Genomic DNA, 6,000 nt, shown 5'->3' on the forward strand with positions numbered 1-6,000 from the left:
CCATATGTTCAAATATTGTTTCTGCCTCCTTTCTTTCTCCTTGCTTTCTGGACCACCAACTACATATTTGCTATACCTTCTCACTGAATTTTCAATGCCTCTCGTCCCCGCTTCTGTGTTTTCTACCCTTTTGTCTCTCTGTGCCTGATTCTGAATAGTTTCTTCTGACCTGTATTCCAGCTCACACATCCTCTATCAAGTGTACAATTAAGCCCACCCACTGGATTTTTAGTTTGATTTGTTGCATTTTTCACTTCTAAAATTTCTGTTCAATTTATATATACGTCGTGTTTTATAGTTCCAATTTTTAATTTTTCTACCTTTTGAGTTTTTAAGTGTTTTTTAATGTTTATTTATTTGAGAGAGCATGAATTGGGGAGGGGCAGAGAGAGACACACACACAGAATCCGAAACGGGCTCCAGACTCTGAACTGTCAGCACAGAGCCCAACGTGGGTCTCAAACCCACGAACTGTGAGATCATGACCTGAGCTGAAGTTGGTCGCTTAACTGACTGAGCCACCCAGGTGCCCCTGAATTTTTAAATTAGCACTTTTTGCCTTCCAAATTTTCAAATCTATGGATTTATAGATTAAATTTTAAATTTATGGATTATATTTATAGACTTACATATAGATTTACTTGTTATATTTATATAGATTATACTTATAAATATATTTATACAGATTTTTATCTCCTTGGAGAATGTAAGCAGAACTATTTTACAGTGTGTGACTCTTTTTTCTATTTTATTTTGTTTTGTTTAATTTTTTAAAGTTTATTTATTTTGGGAGAGAGAGAGAGAGAGTGTGTGTGTGTGTGTGTGTGTGTTTGTGTGTGAGTGGGAGAGGTGCAGAGAGAGAGGGAGAGAGAATCCAAAGCAGGTTCCACACTGTTAGCGAAGAGCCCAATGGGAGGCTCGAACATATGAACCATGAGATCATGACCTGAGCCAAAGTTGGGCGCTTAACCAACTGAGCCACTCAGGAACCCTGACTGGTGCCTAACTTAAACTGTTATTTCTGTGGCTTCTTTTTGCTAGCTTTTCTCTTCTCGTGTACCTGGTGCATGAAAAATTACTTGCAAAAATAATGTAGGTCTAGGATGACTCATCCTCCTGCAGAGATTATTGCCATTTGCTATTCCAGTCTCCTGTGGACATTAGAAATTGGGGATCACTTTCATCCAGGGACAGACATTTTGGTCATTGTATGACCCCAATACTGTGTGCTAGAGGTATTGTTAGAGGAAATACAGCATACTCTGCAAGCTCACAGAAGGATCCAACCCTGCTTGGCTTTCCAGAGAAGGTGAAACCTGAGAGAGGGATCATAGATTGACTTCTCCTCTCCTTGTCCAGCATGGCCTAGAAACACTTCTTAAAAGATGGCCAATTTGCTTCGGGTTATTTCACAGGCAATGGGATGGTGGTGGGTGGTAGATTTGGAACTCAGACACATTTGGCATCAACTTGAAGATTGCCTAAGTCAACCTTGGTTTCCTAATCTATAAATTGGGAGGAAATATCATGTGCATTATGAGATTATGAGAATTCAGTGTAATGTCACCTATAAAACACTTCATAAGATGTTTGTCACATATAAGGGGTAGATAAATATTCAACCCCTTCTTCTGTTTGTGCCTAAACCCAGTTTATGTTGGTGGCAAAATCCATTCCTTTCCCTACATTAGAGAATCATAATTTGGGAAACTGGGAAATTGGGGGCTTTTCCCTATGACTAGAAATGCTTTGAAACTGAACCCCAGGCACTGACTTATCTGATTCAACTTTGTGCAGCAATTTGCAAGACAGCCAGCTACAGTGTTGGGGCAGAGATGTTCTTGCTGGGGAACAGAGCAAACCATGGCAACCATGGGAATGAGGAGCCAATCTTCTGATTCAGACATCCATTGTTTTCTTAGACAAGATGCAAAGATGTTGGAGGCAAGAGACCGATTATATTGCAACCTTCCCTTGACTCCTCAGCTGATTCTCATAGAGGTTCATTTGAACTAAGGAACTTAAAATACAGGCATGCCATGCCAACTTGGTCGCACCCTACTGCTTGTCAAGCCAATCAATTTTTTTTTTTTTTTTTTTTTTTTTTGTCTTTGGGATGGGTGGTTATGATCTATTTCCCTCCCAGTTGAGATCTGCTGAGAAAAAGGGAATGGGACAGGCATTTTGGTAACATCCACCGACAGGTAAAATATGCCCAGTCAACACTTCTCCTTCTTGAATCTATCACAGAATCACATGTGCAAAAGTTGGGGGGGGGGGGGTGTATGCAGACACATTCACTACGGATTTATTTGTGAAAAACCAGAAAGAGACCAAACATTGGGAATTCCCACTAGTTGGGAATGGCTAAGAACTATAATATAGCCACACTGGGGAATATTTTTATGCAGTAGCTAGAAAGAGTAAGGTAAATCTGTATTGTTTACTAGGATAGATTTCTGGTATATCATTGAAAAACACTCAAGTGTAACAACATGTACAGAATATCTTTTATGTACTAATATCTAGCAAAACCATCCCACAAAATAATGCTTCATATTTTCCATGGGTACATATCTGTGTATGTAAAACCATAGAAAGAGGCTTTAAAGAGTTGAAAGACCACCCCCAACCAAAAAAGGTAACAGTGGATACATCCAGATAAAAGGGGATAGATTTAAGGGAGAGTGGTCAAAAAGGATTTTAGCCTTATCTCTGGTATTTGAAGGTTTTATTTAAAAAGATAATATCTTTGGAGCGCCTGGGTGCTCAGTCGGTTGAGCTTCTGACTTCGGCTCAGGTCATGATCTCGCGGTTCATGAGTTCGAGCCCCGCATCGGGCTCTGTGCTGATGGCTCAGAGCCTGGAGCTCGCTTGGGATTCTGTGTCTTCCTCTTTCTCTGCCCCTCCCCCACTCATGCTCTGTCTGTCTCTCTCTCAAAAATAAACTTAAAAAAAAAAAACATTAAAAAAATTTTTTAAGATAATATCTTTGTCTATCACTTACATAATGTAAAGTTAAATTTTAAAGGTAGAATGGAAATATTATGATTGAGGGCATGGTAAGCTGTAATATTATCCAAAAAAAATATCTGCTGCCCCTCTCTGGGGAGGATGATGCTTCTCTGTGCTATCAATGTCAGACTTGCTCTGGCCAATGAAAGGAGAATGGAAGCTTGAGGAGTCAGTGTGTGATTTGCCGTGTTCTTTTCTCCTCTGCCACAAGACTGGAGACATATCAGAGAGAGGCTGTCCCATCAGCCTGGATCCTGGAGTAGACAAATGTGGAGCGGAGCCCCAGCCAACCTGTGAAGGCCATGCAACGTGTGATGGGAGCAAGAAATAGACCTTTGCTATTATAAGCCACTGAGACTGTGGGGACCACTTGTCACTGTGGCAGAACCTAACCTAGACTAGCCCAGAGAAGCCCAGGGATAACAGAGAGTAGCAGCCACTCTGGAGCAGAGAGGGAGACAAGGTTTGGGGTCAGAAAGGCCTGGAGGTCCCGGGTGGGGGTGAGGAGGACCCCAAGGAGGACACTGAAAGGGAAGTAGACTGAAAAGCAGCAGATGCTAATTTTGCCCATTTTTCAACTTTGCCTTAGGACCTTGTCCTCAATTACCCCCGACCAATGATAGCACTTTGGGATGCGACATGTTGCCCTTTATCAGATGGCACTTGCCCTAGGCTAACTGGCAGATCTTTTCAGGGACGTCCTGGCAGATTACTGAGAAAACAGTTGCAGAGCGTCCAGGTTTAATGGTATACATAGGTGCCCACCTCCCCTGAGCTGGTATTAGCTGGGCACCTCAGCTGGAAAGGCCTACGATGACCAATTCCAAAGTCATTCAGACTTCAAGAAAGCTACAGTTGAAAAAGCAAAGGAAACCAGGAGGCAAAAACACCTAGCTTCTTCAACATGACTCAGATCAGACAGGAGCCAGCACCTAGGTGGATGGCAAATGACTCAAATAAGGTCATGTGGCTCAGTTGTGTCTTTTAATTCTGAATGAGGAGGAAAGGAACGAGCTAATGGGTCATGGGTCACAGCAGAAAAGGGGTGTCGTCAGTTGGATCAGGGTTACAATGCACAGCACCTGGCCAATCACGTGGCCTTGAACCTTACCACAAAGAGACAGGAAGTGAGCAATGTTATTAATGATTCTGAGCCTCAGTGTCCACATCTGTAAAATGGGCTTAAGAGTATCTACTTTGGGGGCTCCTGGGCGGCTCAGTTGGTTAAGCATCTCTTGGTTTTGGCTCAGGTCATGATGTCATGGTTCGTGGGTTCAAGCCCCGCACTGTCAGTGTGGACCCTGCTTGGGATTCTCTCTCTCCCTCTCTCTCTGCCCCTCCCCAGCTCCCTCACTCTCTCTCTCTCTCTCTCTGAAAATAAATAAAATAAAACTTAAAAAAAAAGAAAACCTACTTTGTAGAATTCACATGAGGAACACACGAGCTTGTTGGGGGGACCATAGCTGGTGTATTACATTAAGAATATGCAGATTATGACCTGCTGAGTGAGGAGGTGTGAGCCTCCCTCGTAGGGTGGGCAGGCAGCTCCCTCGGTTTCCTAGCTCCGACCTTGGGGATGTAGAAACCTGGGGGTCTTTTTGATTGAAGGCGCAGTTTCAACATGCTCACACAAAGGTAGTAAAGTCTCAAGATTTATTGCTTATAGATCCCAGAAATGGGGTTGTGATGTACAATGAGCCAAGTCCTCTGTTTCAGGTCTCGAGTGAGCAGGAGAGAGAGCAGGGTAGTAAGCACCTGCTACTGATAAGGTGGCTGTGGCAGAGGTCACTAATTTCTTGTGGACTCAACCCTACATGGCTATTTTTAAAGGTGGCCCAGGAAAAGTAGAGTGGGAACTTACAGCAAGAATCCTAAGCTCCAGGTTCTTATCTGAATGTCTAGCCTGTGGGTGTGAGCAGGGCTGTCGTGCTGGAAAATGCCAGGGTAGCAGCTCGAAGCAACTGCTTTCTTATCACAGGGCAATGGAAATTCAAACCCAGAGGTTCTTCCAGCCCCAAAAACGTAACTGACTCATCTCCCTTGGGTATGGTCCTCCACTGGTTCACATACCCCCTGCCATCCCACAGTAGGAGAGCTAACCACCCAACTCCCCAGAAGGCCAGCTGAGTCAGAGGCAGCATAAAACAATGAAGGCCACATTCCAGGAGAGGAGCCTACCCAGACTCAGCTCAGAGACCTATTCTAGAAGGGACCATGCTCCTCAGATCCCAGTGCTGCCCAACAGCTGAGGGGCCACCAGACGAGGTGCTTTCAGTGAGTGGTTCCTAATTCTCCAACAAAGACACCTGCTGGTCTCCTGCTGTGAATGGATTGAGGAGCCACCAGATGGGATTCCTCTCTGCCCCATGTTTCAGTACGAGCATTCATCTGAAAGCCAGTTAAGGTCATGCACGGGGGTCTCTGTGCAGTAGACTTGGATCTTGGCCTATAAAAGCTGCTAGCCGACCTGAAGACCAGGTAGGGCCAGCCTGGGAACCTGGGCCATCCCTTTCATTGGAATTTTTTTAAACATTTATTTATTTTTGAGAGAGACAGAGACAGAGTGTGAGCAGGGGAGGGGCAGAGAGAGAGGGAGACACAGAATCTGAAGCAGGCTCACAGAGCCCAATGTGGGGCTCAAACTCACGAACCGCGAGATCATGACCTGAGCTGAAGTCGGAGACACCCAACCGACGGAGCCACCCAGGAGCCCCTTCTTTGGAATTTTTATTCCTCACGGACAAGTGGCCAACTTGTTGAGTGGTCCTTGACATCCCTTGCCACATCGAAGTACTCTGATTCAGAGTTCATTTAGCTTCTGTGGTAGAGTAAGCATCGATGTCCACCCAGCAGAGTTGGCACTGATGTCCACTCAGTAGAGTAAGCATCGATGTCCACCCAGCAGAGTTGGCACTGATGTCCACTCAGTAGAGTAAGCATCGATGTCCACCCAGCAGAGTTGGCACTGATCTCCACTCAGTAGAG

The sequence above is a fragment of the Panthera pardus genome, unplaced genomic scaffold, assembly GCF_024362965.1.
Source record: "Panthera pardus isolate Hobbes unplaced genomic scaffold, ASM2436296v1 HiC_scaffold_11, whole genome shotgun sequence".
NCBI lineage: Eukaryota > Metazoa > Chordata > Mammalia > Carnivora > Felidae > Panthera > Panthera pardus.